Raw genomic sequence first — 14,746 nt, 5'->3', positions numbered from 1 at the left:
AGGTATTTGGCAAACACTACACACTGACAGATAACGCTCTGTAGCAGAGGTGTGGAGGGACAGGAAGAAATGAGTTCTACATGTAAATCCCATCTGCTGCAGGATTCTGTCAAGTTAAGATGACGTGGAAGCATTAGGTTAGGAGTGAGGAAACCAATGGCATACCTAAGGAACTTCCCCAAGAGTCCATGAGTTAATTAGTGCCAACCAGGTCAACCTTGTGTAGAGCAGCAATCTACAAGACAGCGTCTTATGGTCAGTATGACAGAGACTCAAATACCCAAAGTCCATGACAGCCCTCTGCAGCTCCCCATGGGGGACCCAATGTGTCAAGTAACAAAGTCTGGAGTCATTCATTTCTTGGCCCTTTCTCCTTGTTCACTGAAAGGGAATCAAGGCAGAACAAGGATACTGTGTCCAGGCAACACCTTCTCTGACACACAGTCCCCTGACATGGATAGGTGGGTGGCAATGCCAGTGACGGAAACAACAACCACCGATGGAAATTTAGCCACCCAGACTTTCTGGTGGTCATGAAGTTCCCAAAGACAGCCCTTACAATCTCCTGATGGTCGGTGTTCCCTGACTTGCTTTGTGTCAGAGGACCAGTGTGACCTCTCCAAGAACAGTGTATCAAAGTACCTTTGTGTGCGGGCAGAGTGCTGTACATTCTGTGGGGTCCAAAAGTCACATTTGGATTGCTACAGAATATTTGAGACAGCATGGCACAGGTGGGAAGTAACTTGTATCAGGTGGACTCAGCGCTACAGTCTCTGCCGGCTTGAGCTCTCTGTGGCCACGGTTTCATGGAACTCACTGGGGAGAAGGAATACTGGCTACACTGCAAATAACAATTCAGAGAGGACAGTCCCGTTTCTTTGGAGTGAGACAAATGCCTACGGATGATTAGGCGGTGTGGTGACACGGAGTGACACGGCTCTGGAGGTGAGTGCTTGCCCAGTGGCCCACGGTGAACGAGAAGTCAGCTAACACCTGTGTTTGCTTCGCCTGTCTTAAGTAGGGTTAGCAATGCCCACCTGCTTGCCTCATACCGTGGAAATGATTGACAACTGGGTCCTCAGGAGGATGCAGGGCTCTGAGACTAAGTGACATTGCCACCGCCATACTCTTCTGGGTTCCTATCCGTTTCTGTGCCTTTCAGGCTTCGTTAAAGTTGATTCTGATTCACGAAGGGTAAACCTATTATCACTAATTAAAGGGAAAGCAGAGTTGACACTCGCTATCCCACAGGCTTTGTTGAGAGCCCGATAGGCGGCACCTGTGCTATTGAACGCGGAGGGATGAACAGGACACTGTCACCCACAGGGCCTAGCAGACGCCTGGAGAGCCGCTTTCTGCAAGGGCTGTGACAAGGAGACACTTGCTGATCCTTGATGATGGGGAAGGGGTGGGAAATATTTTTTAAACTAATACATTTCATCATTCAGGATTTTTTTTTTTTTTTTTGGTTTTTCAAGACAGGGTTTCTCTGTAGCTTTGGAGCTTGTTCTGGCAGGATGAATATTTTTTATAAAAGAGGTATGTTTATACTCATTTTTGAAAGTCCAATAGAAAAAAACTCTCTTTTTCTGAGAAAAAAAAATTCCATAGTATTTCCACTTTGTAGAAAATGACTCATGACGGAGGGTAAGTTCATGTGTAGGCTGGGAGTGTCTGTGAGCAGATGAGGCCTGGGAGAAGCCAGGAGAACTGGGGTCCTGTGACAGTTTATTTGGTCCACCCTTGTCTGTGTTTCATTCAGAAAGTGAAACAGAAAACTGAAGTACGGTCATTTTCTGGAGAGTTATTCAGCACAACAGTAAAAAACAGAGACTTAGAAAAAATTCCAAAATTTAAACTTTGAAGCATGGTTTCGGGTGTGTATTGCTATTGTGTCATCATAAGACTGAAAACTCTGAGGCTTAACCATCGTATCCTAGGAGAGCCATGCTTGCAATAGCTCACCGTCGGAAGGAACAGACCGTGCTGCCTGCTGCCATTGCCTGAGAAGAGCAGAGCGGCTGTGCGGAGGGCGTGGCTCGCACTGGCTCTCTGCCCAAACACTTAGCAGGAAGTGGTGGCCCCGTTGCTGCACAGATTTTTCTTGAATCTTCCTCCTTAGCTCCCAGCTTCTTCCTGTTGTCTCCAGCTCATCCTGGCACAGTTGTTGGGACTTTAGGGCTTAACCAGTATCTCCCCTAGGAGAAAGCTGCTGGTGGATCTTTGCATGGCTAAGAGGGAAAAAAAATCCTGGAAATCACAATTCCTTTCCACTATTTTTACTTAATTTTTGATAGCGCAGGGGCCTTTTATGCTCTCCCCTTTAACTGTGTGATGCCTTTGCTTTATTCTTCAGAGATCATGGTCTGTCTGGTACAGAGCACTGCAGAATGAAGTTTGATCTGATAAAAACAAAGTCATTTCTCTGATATGCTGAGAAGAAAAGTATAATTTCTACTAGATGGAAATAAAAGGGCAAGGAGCAGCCTTTACCAGCCTTTGTTTTGAAGAAGTGCTTTCTAAAGATTTACCTAAAGCTTTATCACCATTCACCAGGAAAGACAGTTCAAATTCAGTTTCAGTCAATTCCTACAGGATTTCTCTCTGTAACCCTGGCTGGCTGGAACAGGCCTAGAATTGAGAGAGCCGCCTGCTTCTGCCTTGGAGTGCAGGGATTAAAGCCCGGGCCCTCTGCTGGGCTTGCTTCAACGAGTTCTAAATTGTCTTGTGAAGCCTCGGGGTTCACAATCTGGGCCGCCTTGCACAGAACTCTGAGCAAATGTGAATTTGACCTCTGAGTCGCTCTTTGAGGAAAAACAAATCTAGGCGAGCGTCAGAGCGTTCACACCACTCTTGTTTTCTCCAGCGCACTATTAGTTCTGTGTACACAGGGCGGGCGGCAGGGCTGAGGACTGTGTCTGCGGCTGCAGTGGTGAAAGGAACAGCGGCAAGGAGACCTTAGGCCGGGCAGCTCTGGACCTCTGCCAGGGACAGCCTCCACAGGCTAGCGACCGCCTCCCCAGGCCAGAGACCGCCTCCCCTGCCAAGGACCGCCTCCACCTGCCGGGGACAGCTTTCCCAGGCTTTGGAAAGCCTCCTGCGGCCTTAGACAACTTCCCCGTGCCTTGGAGGGGTTAGGAGAGCTTCGTGCACAGACTTTGATGAGAGGCTCAGGAATCTCAACCCACGCCGCCTTTCCCTCTAAAACCACACGCCCATTTTAAGTCAGTCACCATAGCATGACAGCTTTCATCTTAGCCCTTAACGTCCTTCTCTTTAATCTATCTAGAAGCCCCCTCCTCTTCAAACACGTGGGAATCTGGTGAAATCGTCTTCACAGAACGACGTTTCAGTTTTTCCAGAAGCAGTATGAGTCTGCATTGCCTACATCAGGCCCAAACCCCTCCAACTGATACCTATTCTCATTCCCAGTTTACCTGTCAAGAGTCCTGCCTTTTACTTCCTTAACATGGATAATTAAACAGCTCCTGTGTCATGCCCTCAAGACCCAGCCTAACCTCCAGGCCTTGGGGTACATTACCACCCTTCCTGGATCTCTCTCTCTCTCTCTCTCTCTTTCTCTCTCTCTCTTTCTGTCTCTCTCTTTAGAAGTTCCCTATTTACTGTCTCAGAATTCCCTTTGCCCAAGAGATCCCAAAACATGTGTATTATTTTGTATTATTTATTACATAATCTACCTTTAAACTTTCATTATGCAGATAGCCAACACCACAAAGAGGATCCAACAAGGCAGCAATATCATGGTGCTCCTCTAAACAAAGCCCTAGCAGCTTCCCTGCATGGTCCTCCCATTCTCCTCGACCTACTTTAAGTCCCCAAGCCTCAGTTGCATTACCCTCAAGATCTGGAAACTCCCCCCTCAGAGTGCTGCAAAGGCTTCCTCCAGAAGCATCAATTTCCACCATATGGGTTTCCCCCTGGTAAACACATCTAGAAATCCGGGCGGATGCAAGAAAGATTTAACACAGACCTTTGAAAACATGTTGATGATCTGTTTGTGAAAAGCTGGTGCAGGAGACGGTGGTGAGCCCAGACCCTGGCCCCAGCGCTAACTAGCACCCACCTGGCCACCCCTCAGCTTCCTGCGTACGTGAGTGTGTGGGGCGTTGTTAGATTAAATGAGACCAATGAAGGCGATGCCCTTCACAGAGACCAAAGGGGATAAGGAGAGGATGCTTTAAATGGGAGCGACTGGTGAGGACATTAGCCTGAGGAGTGTGTGTGTGGACCGAAATCTGATGTGCTCACAACAGTTGAAGGGACTTTCACGGCTATCTACTTTTCCAGCTTTAGAACAGTTTGGGTTTGGGGGTCAGGTGACTTCTGGAGTGCCTCCCAAGAAGGACAGGGTCTCAGACACTGTTCTGCTGCTGGGAAGGGACACCAGGACCACAGCAAGGCTTACAAAGGAAAGCATTTCACTGGGGGATTGCTTACACTTTCAGAAGGTAGTCCGTTATCATCACGGTAGGGGGAGGGTATTGCAGTCTTTGGGTCAGCAGCTGGGAGGTAAGTCCTGACCCACAGGCAGAGAGAGAAGCCTTCTGCCTTGGGCTTTTAAAAACTCCATGCCCACCCCCTAGTGACACACTTCCTCCACAAGGCAACACCTCCTAATTCTTCTAATCCTATTAAAAAGTAGCACTCCCTGATGACTGAGCATTCAAATACAGGAGCCTATGGGGACCATTCCTATTCACATAAGTTATAGTACGTATTTTCCAAACATCCCTCCCCCCAAAACTTGAAGCCAGGCTCAGATCCCATGTTCTTCATTACAGAAGAATCACTGAGTTTGCCAGAGACCTTGCAGCAGACACTGTGGGACGTGGATTGGAGCCCGCTCAAGGCCTCTGAAGCAGCTTTCTCAGCTGGCAGTACTGGGCTCAGTGCTGTTGTTAGAAGGCAATTTCTTAGGTGGGTGTGGTGACACACACGCCTTTAATCCCAGCACTTGAGAGGCAGAGACAGGAGAACGGGGGCTCTGTGAGTTCAAGGCCAGCCAGGTCTACAGAACAAGTTCCAGGATGGCCAGGGCTACATGGAAAAACCCCGTCTCAAAAAACAAAAAATAAAAGGAAAAAAATCAAAAAAAGAATCACCAAAAATATAAGGGGAAAGGTTCATTGTTTTTTAAATTAAAATAAAATGTTTTAGGAGTGTTAAATTAAAACATGGAGGGGGATTTATGTACTGGAAATGAAAGCAGGGAATTATCCAGACAGGCATTTTGCCTGGCTTTTGCTGAGGATTGAACCTTGGGGCTTCATTCATGCTGCATGTACTACTGAGCCTTATCCCTAGACCTTCCTAGGTTAAAACAAAACAAAAAAATCATGACGCAGATAACAAAAAAAAAAAAAAGATGCAGAATATTTCTGTAGAACATTCTACACACAGAGTTACAGGGATGGTGTGGGGCTCAGTGGATAAAGGCACTCAACACCACACCTGAGGAGCTGAGGTCAGCCTCTGGGTCCACATGGCGGGAAGAGAGAAGAGGCTCACACTGGTTGCCCTCTGACACCCATACACAGGCTGTGGGTGCACAGGCACGGAATCCATTCCCACACAAATAAAGTAACCATGTGAAGATGCACACAACCTAAAGAGGTTGAGAAGAGAGCAATGGAGAGAAGAAATCATTTGAAAAACTTAAGTCTTGAGAGAAACAAGGTCACTGCATGTTCAAAAGAATCATTAAACACCTCTGTCCATATCCAGATGAAATTTCAACATCAAAATTCAAATTTAAAAATGCTACATAAACTTGGGGGGAAAAAACCTGTCCAGAGGACATAAAAACAGGCCTCAAACTTTAGTTTTTCTGTGCAAAATAGAGATCAGGTATTATACGCGGCATGGACCACCTCCCAAAAAGAAAAGCAAAGAAAGGAGGATAGGGGAGAGAAAGGGAGAGGAAGGAAGGGGAAGGGAGAGAGGGAAGCTGCCTTTCTAAATGAAAAGACAAGAAAATGGATTTGGCCATGGAATAGTAAATATAGCAAAAGACCAGCTAACTAGACAGAAAAACCAGGACTTATCATCTTGAAGAGACCCAAAAGCTATTCTATCCATCTATCCTTTTAGAAAGAATTCTAAAAGGGCATGGTGGTGCACATCTTTATTCCTAGAACTCGTGAGACAGAGGCAGGAGGATCTCTGTGAGTTCCAGGCCAGCTTGGTCTACATAGCAAGTTTGAGGCAGCCAGAGCTACATAGTGAGAGCCTGTCTCAAAAAGAGAGGAAAAGAGAGAATAATTTCTTGATTCAAAGTGGAAAGAGACATGCATTTGTATTGAAAACAAAGTCAATATAGCTGTCAGAGACAACCAAGTGAGCTGGTACACTATGAAATTAATTTAACTAATTTCTCATAATTTACGCCATAAAGAAAAGATTCTTAAACCTAACATCAAACAAAAGTAAAGTGTAATTTTTAAAGGTATGGAAATTTTACATTGTATTTTTTAAAATACTAATATTAATTCCAGATATGGATAGAAAATATAAGTTTAAATATGCTATTTAGAAAAAAAAAGAAATCAGTCAGGTGTGGTTGTATATGTCTTTAGTCCCAGAACTTGGAAAGGAGAAATAGGCAGATCTCTGTGAGTTGGAAGCCAATTTGTTCTACATAGTGAGCCCAAAGACAGGCAGAACTACATAAAGAAACTCTGTCTCAAAATAACAGAAGAGAAAAATATTTAAAAAAAAAACTACAAAGACAAACAAATAAAAAACCTAAGCAAACAAACAAACAAAAACCCACACATTATGGCCTTCAAGATGCCTTAGTGGATAAAGGAACCTGTCACCAAGCCTGACGGTGTGAATTCAATTCCACAGACTCACGTGGTAGGAGAGGGCCAGCTCCAGCATTTGTCCTCTGACCTCCAATGACATCGCTCTTCCCACACACATAGATACAGACAGACGATGGATGGGTGGGTGGGTGGGTGGATGGATGGATGGATGGATGGATGGATGGATGGATGGATGGATAGATAGATAGATAGATAGATAGATAGATAGATAGATAGATAGATAGATAATGGTAGGTAGGTAGATAGATAGATAGATGATAGATAGATAGATAGACAGACAGACAGACAGACAGACAGATAGATAGATAGATAGATAATGGTAGGTAGGTAGATAGATAGATGATAGATAGATAGATAGATAGATAGATAGATAGATAGATAGATAGATAGATAGATAGATAATGGTAGGTAGGTAGATAGATAGATGATTGATAGATAGATAGACAGACAGACAGACAGACAGATGGATGCTGGATGGATAGATGATGATGATGATAATAGATATATACATAATACATAGGTAGATAAAGATGTAGAGAAATATCCAATAGTGACAATTACTATGATCAAAAGAAAAGGTGAAGAAATGTTAGAGCAAGACTGGAGAGATGACTCAGTGGTTAAGAGCATGTACTGCAGTTCCCAGTGCCCATGTTAGGGAGTGAAGCTACCTGTAGCTACAGCTTCAGGGGATCCAACACCTCTAACCTCCATGGACATACACACACACGGCACACACATCCACATGATTAAATACTTAAGAGAAACGGAAAGAAAGCGTAAAGCAGCAGTTATATCAGGAGTGCAGACTCCTGGAAAGCCCTTAGATCCTCCCAAGGGCCATCGAGGAAGCCGCTCTTCGTGACAGCACTGGGACACACCTGCCCTCACCAAGGCTGCTCCCTCCCACAAACCAGGCCCCGCAGCAAGTTGGGTGTGAGAGATGTTTCTCTTGCCGCACAAGCAAAATGGAAACAAAGAAACAAACAAGCTGTTGGCATTTGAAAGTGTTCCTGGTTACACTCTATACCATATTAATTTTGTTCATTTCAAACCTTGGGGGAAAGTTCCATCCAACAAAGTTGTAGGTATGTGTAAAAGCACTTTGAAATACAGTGTACACGTGTGCTTTTACGCTGTGGCACACATCTGGAGGACAGAGCCCGTCCCCTTGTTTCCTGCCCCACCTGTGCCTCAGGGATGAAGCTCAAGTCATCAGGCGTGGAGGCAGCAGCTCTCCATCTCCAACGTGAAAGAATGACAAGTTGATAAGCTACCTGTTCAGGCAACATTTTCTAAAATAGAAATCCAATGTAAATCTCATACTTCAAGAAACAAACTGACAGCGTTTGTTGAAAATGGTCAATCACATCTGAGTTTCTGAGCAAATTTAAAACTTACTTTCAACCACTATTAAAACTTCATAATAGCCGGGCGGTGGTGGCACACGCCTTTAATCTCAGCACTCGGGAGGCAGAGGCAGGTGGATCTCTGAGAGTTCTGGTCTACAAGACTACAAGAGCTAGCTCCAAAACAGGCTCCAAAGCTACAAAGAAACCCTGTCTGTAAAACAAAACAAACAAACAAACAAAAAACCTTCATAATATTCACATACTTTCTGGTGAGATCTATGAAAATGGAATGGATGGGATTTCTTGCTTTGATACCAGAAGAACTGTTCCCAGAGGGATGATCTGAATTAGGCGGTATTTTAAACTGCAGGAGAAGAGTGCTCCAAAATTCCAGATAGGCGAGCCAACTGCTCCAGGTACAGGTCGGGACTGAAGGCCTCAATGGGGCAGAGTTCACGAAATTCCTCCTCTGCATTGCGTTAACCTTTCACACACTACTGTCGAATTCGGGCTGGCATACAGGCGTGCGCGTGCACACACACACACACACACACACACACACACACACACACACACCACAATTTCCTTTTTCAGGATACCTAAGCAAACCAACGTTTTCAACAGACTTAATGAGAACACAGATAGGAGACCAGCCGCCATCTGGTGCACCACAGTTGAAAAGAATTGGAAAAACATAAACATAAACCACTCCTCTCCACACTGATATGTATTTGTTTCAGAAAAACTAGTTGTTTATATTTTAGACAATGTCCCCTTAAAACACAATGGATTTGTAGTTATTATTTTAATGCATTCTTTCATAATGGTCTTAAATTTCTCTCTAACATGTTACTCTTTTGTGGGGTGCTGTGGTTGAGTATCCTAGACTTACATTCTACGCCAAGCTATATCCCAGCCCATCTTCTAATATGATAAAAATCAATGAAATCCATATAAACATGAATGCCAACACAACAGTCTTTGGTCATTAGTGAGTTAAAAGGATTCTAGAGCCAGTGTAGAAAGAAAGACATGGTGTCATGGGGTTATCCTTCCAGGACTACAACTTCACTGTAGCTTACATTGAACATGAATAGAGGCTAAAGGTTAAAGCGCTGAGCATGTGACATGTTAAGGGGAAGAATACCAGAAAAATTGATAAAAATAAAGTAGATAGACATAATCAAAGAAACAAATGCATACAATTATTATGAACAAAAAAGAAATTAATGATGAAAATATATGTAAGAAAGGGCTGACTAAGAGCCAGCGAGATGGCTTCACAGGTAAAGATGCCTGGAATGCAAGTCTGGCAAACCCTGAAACTCATAAAATTCCTCCGTGAGAGGAGAGACTCAATCACCTCCACAGATCCGTGTGACACACATGCACACCCACATGCACACATTAATTATAATTTATTTTATAATAGTTTTAAGACTAACGAAGTAGCAAAGATAACTAACAAACTGCTGAGCCTGGTGCCGCATGGCTTTAATGATCCCAGTACTCTGGAGGCAGAGTCGGGCAAATCCATGTGAGCTTGAGACCAGCCGGGTCTACGGAGTTCCAAGACAGCCAGGGTTGTCAAGAAGAAGGAAGAGGGGGAGGAAGAGGAGGGAAATAAGAAGGAGCATATTGTGTTCCCAAGTCTCCCTCAGTATCGTTTCAAAGAACTCAACCTTCGACACAGACGGAAACGGGAAAGGGGCAAGGAATCTGACCCAAAAGAACACTAACATTGAGAAAGTGAATGTTGCCAGGCGGTGGTACACACCTTTAACCCAAGCACCCAGGTGCAGAGGCAGAAGGATCTCTGAGTTTGAGGCCAGCCTGGTCTATAGAGCAAGTTCCAGGACAATCAGGGCTACACAGAGAAACCCGATCTCAAAAACAAAAAGGGAAGAAAGAAGATGGAGAGAGAAAAGAAAAATGAACAAATTGACAACAATAACCAAATAGCCAAGCAAGAGAAGAAGAGAGAATGTTAGACACAGCACACATTAATAAAAAGAGAATTCCAAGTTACGTTACACAAACTGAGAGCAGGGAGAAGCTCTCTAGCGGGAAGCATTTGTAGAAGAAATGTGAATAGCCATGATTCCCTTACCTGAAGGGACAGTAACTTTCCAGTAGAGAAAGCTCGAAGTGACTGCCTTAACCAGGTGCCGAGGGCAGAACTCTTAAAACAAAGGGGGAACGGTCAAGTGAAGAGACCGTGCTGGTGACTGGTGACTACGGCACAGGGCTAGAACAAGCAGGGGAAAGTCTGTAAGAACACAAAAATAAAAAACGAGTGTCTTTGGGGTGGAGCTGTGATCAGTCTGTGCAGCATCTGTCATGGTGCTTATGCAATGGAATATAGATAGAATAAAAGGTCACCCTGTGAGAAAAGGGCTGACCCCGCGGGAGGTGACGACTGCTTGATCACCCGAAACCTGGTCTCTTCCTGGGGAATCACACAAGCGGCCCTGTGGCAGGATGAATACCTTCCTCCCTTGTCTACAAGCAAAACTGCTCCTTGACTCCTAGAGACCAGCAAGGTGGGGTCCGCAGGTCAAAACACCACTGCCAAGACTTGTGATGGAGCTTGATGCCCCAGCCCCACACTGTGGAGAAAACTGACTCCTGCAAATTGTCCTCAGACCTCCCTCCACACAAGTGCTGTGGCACACATTAAATAAACAAACATTTTAACTTTGTTGGAGAGGGTTCAAGGCAGGGTCCTCCTGTGTAAACCAGGCTTGCCTCAAACTCAGAGATTCTAGGATTAAAGACTTGCACTACCATGCCCACCTAGCATAATTTAAAATATTAATTTATATGTTTGTTTGCTTGTTTTGTTCTTTGAGACAGGGTTTCCCTGTGTAGCCCCGGCCATCTTGGAACTTGCTCTGTAGACCAGGCTGGACTCAAACTCAAGACTCACCTGAGGCCTCCCGAGTAATGAATTAAAGGCGTGTGCGACCACCTCCTGCCTAAAAATCTCTCATCTTACAGGATAGAGACAGTGGCGTCTGGAGAGATCATAGCATTTTCCTGGGGCCACAGTGTGTGTGTGTGTGTGTGTGTGTGTGTGTTGGTGTTGTTGACGCTGGAGTGATTAGAGCAGAGGCTGTGGGAAGAAGCCAGTGTGCAGAGCTGGCTGACTGCTTAGCAAACACCACAACAGTCCTCCATGACAGTGGAAGGCAGGTCATACACAGCTTTATGGAAAAGTCTCAGACCTGAGTCAACCCGGTCCCTGAGCAAGGTTTACAGAACGTCTCCAGAGCTGGTCTAGGTGCGAGGGGTAAGTAGCCATCCAAAGTGCCTACCACTAGGAAGATCTTACTGACTGCACTCACTCACTCACTCACTCACTCATTCATTCATTCATGTGGTCTCATCACAGAGATTCATCTAGATGGCAACCATGACATCCCAGTGCCCACACTTTGAAGTCTTCTTTTCCATGTCAGACTCTAACCTCTTGGTCCCCAAACCCAGGTGTAAAGACATAACGAACATCATGGCTGACGTGGGTTGCTGGTTTTCTTTTTCTTTTTCCTTTTTTTTTTTTTTTTTTTTTGATACAGTGGAGCATACCGCTTTAAAACCTTGACAGTGAAGACACCACTCAAGTGGCAAGTCTTAAGTGTGTTATCTACAAGGAGCAAGTAAGCAACAACAACGACAAAGGCAGGTCCAGTCTCTGCCCTGATGAAACTTTCCCAGATGAGAAACACGACTGCAGATGTGACAAGTGCAGGTGAAGAAAAAGGACAGGGTCCTGAAAGGGAGTCTCCTCTGGGGACCAAACCCAACTCACTAACCACTGGAGAGGCTGGACTCTTCCCTATGGACTCTTACTAGCCAGCGAAAAGGAAAGAAAAGAAAAGGAGAGAAAGGAAAGGGAAGGGAAGGGAAGGGAAGGGAAGGGAAGGGAAGGGAAGGAAGGAAGGAAGAAAACTTTAAAAGAAAGAAACTAACTGTTGGCCAAGTGCAGACACACACGAACAGCAGATTACACAAGCGTTTGTCATTCACTTTTCAGATTTGATATTAATTCTCTTCACTTGTCTGGGGAAGGGGAATGGGGAATGCTGTGCCATGGAGCAAACAAGGACAAGTTTTAGAAGTTGTTCTCTCCATGTGCGTTCTGGGGATCACACTCGGACTGCCAGGTTGAGCAAAGGCCCTTACAGCCTGGGCTGTCGTCTCACCAGCCCAGTTTCTAGGACGGGGTTCACCTGGACTCCGAGGGAGAAGACTGATGGGCAAGGTCTTCAGCCAGGAAACCATCAGGTCACATGTATTTTACATCACTCTGGCAATGGTGGGTGGGAAGGAAAGAATGGGTGCTAAGAAACTAGCGCGAGGAGCTGGGGAAATGCTCAGCCATTAAGACTGAGTAGAAACTGCAGCTGGGCAGTGGTGGTGCACGCTTTTAGTCCCAGCACTCAGGAGGCAGAGGCAGGCGGATCTCTGTGAGTTCAAAGCCAGCCTGGTCTACAGAGCTAGTGCCTAGACAGCTAGGGCCGTTACAAAGAGAAACCCTATCTCGGAAAAAATAGAAAAATAGTATTCATAACAGATACTCGTCTGACAAACAGTTGGAATCAGCCTCCATCTTTAACAATGCTCCACAGGAAGGAGCAGGGAAGTTCACACAGAGATCATCCCAGAACACAGATTATATAAGTGTCCTTTCTGTAAAATAAGACAAATAACTTGACTGCATTGCATAGCGAATGTGACGGGGGGGGGGGGGGGGGCACAGATACAGTTTGGAGTACAGGGCGTGCCTACGATACTTCTTGGGCCTTGGCACATTCCTTAATACAGCAAAAATAAACAAAGGTAAGCCCAAAAGGAAGTGACAGACATACAGAGTTAAACTTTGGTTTGCCCTGTGAAAATTTAGATAGACCTCTGAAGGAACTGTCTAAAAGGCAAAAGTAAGTTATGAATATCTTTCTCTTGGGGACAGTGGACAACAACAAAGATAGCAATTGAATATTAAAGTTGTCGAAAGCGTATAATGCATTCCCCATTTCCCCTCATCTCTAAAACAGAATTTCATGAAAGTAGAATTGGATCCTAAAGTTCACATGGAAAAAGAAATGCAAAACTCTGCAAAATTTCCAAAGAGCAGCCCACCAGCCTAACAATTCCAGACACTGCAGCTTGTGCAAAGCTACCTCTGCGGTCACCCCTGAAACACACATCAGTGGGACAGAAATAAAGTCATGAAAATGTCCCAAATCCCCACAGAAATTTAACATGTGATAAAAATTGAATTTCAAATAGGTAGAAGAACTATGAATTATTTACCAACAGGTAGGTCACCTAGGAAAAACAAATATGAAAATAGCCTCATTCTTTATCAGATCACCTCCAGATGGATCATCCAGTTACTTGGGATGTGTTTAAAACCTTCACTGCAAGGATGATGGACAAGGTACTGACGTCAGTAGGAAAAGTAAAGGAGAAATGGCTGAGTTAGCCTGGAGAACCCCATTCCATGTAAAACCACAGAAACAACCTAAAATAAGTAACAATTAAAAAAATAAGTTACTGGCCAGGCTGTCGTGTTCCTTTACTCTCGGCACTGGGAGGCAGAGGCAGGAGGGTCTCTGGTTTATTTAAGGCCACCCTGGTCTACAGAGCGAGTTCCAGGACAGCCAAAGCTGTTACACAGAGAACCCCTGTCTTGTGAAAAGTAAAAAGATAAAAAGCAACTGCCAGATGTAATGGTGCACACCTCTAACCTCAGCAGAGGCAGGGGGATCTCTGTGAGTTGGAGGCCAACAACATAGCAAGTTCCAGTCTGGTTAAAGCTACATAGTGAGATCCTGACTCAAAAAAAAAAAAAAAAAAAAAAAAGCAGTAACAAAAACTCGTATGTACAAATGAGAACCTGTAAAACACCTTCACTTAAGGGCAGCCTGAAACCAGATGTGGGAGCACTTGGGAGGTGGAGGCAGGAGGATTAGAAGCTCAAGGGTCATCCTTCATGAAGTGCAGCCTGGGTTCCAGAAGACTGTCGTCTATGATAGTAATGGTGGAAGGCATGAGGTAGATCATGCAGAAGTTCAAGTGTGCACTATAAAATAACCCAGGGGCTGCGAAAACAATTCCGTGGCTAAGAGTGCCTGCTGAGCGGTACAAGAACCTGTGGATTTCCTGTTTCACATTTACAACCCCAGAACTGGGGGAAGGTGCTAGAGACAGGAGGATCACTTGCTGAAGACACCCAGCTGAAAACAGGAGAACTCAGTATTCAGTGGGATACCCTGCCTCAGGAAGAAAAGGCCTCTGGCCTTGTACATGTACATACATACATACACATACACACACATACATATACATACACACAAGCATATATATACACACGTACATACATATATATTTGAATATATCACACATAAAACAAATAAAATCTAATCTAAGCCGGGAGTGGTGGCACTGGGCGTGGTGGTACATGCCTTTATTCCCAGCACTCAGGACAGAGAGGCAGGAGCGTCTCTGTGAGTTTAAGACCTGCCTGGTCTGCATACTGGG

General features: G+C 44.9%; 1 protein-coding gene across 6 annotated transcripts in view; it reads right to left on the bottom strand.

The window, feature by feature from the left end:
• Grhl2 (grainyhead like transcription factor 2) overlaps positions 1-14,746 on the bottom strand; it is a 121,271-nt gene that overhangs the window by 92,887 nt on the left and 13,638 nt on the right. The window contains exon 2 of one of the 6 annotated variants that reach the window (XM_085679088.2): positions 10,311-10,469. The exons of 4 other annotated variants lie outside the window; for them this stretch is intronic. The gene's annotated coding sequence lies outside the window, so the exon portion shown is untranslated. Of the gene's footprint in view, positions 1-165; positions 187-10,310; positions 10,470-14,746 lie in introns of those variants that run through there. One more of the 6 variants, XM_085679089.2, reaches the window with a different exon arrangement.

The sequence above is a fragment of the Myodes glareolus genome, chromosome 19 (assembly GCF_982192425.1).
Source record: "Myodes glareolus chromosome 19, mMyoGla1.1, whole genome shotgun sequence".
NCBI lineage: Eukaryota > Metazoa > Chordata > Mammalia > Rodentia > Cricetidae > Myodes > Myodes glareolus.
This window is presented reverse-complemented; position numbering and strand designations above follow the sequence as displayed.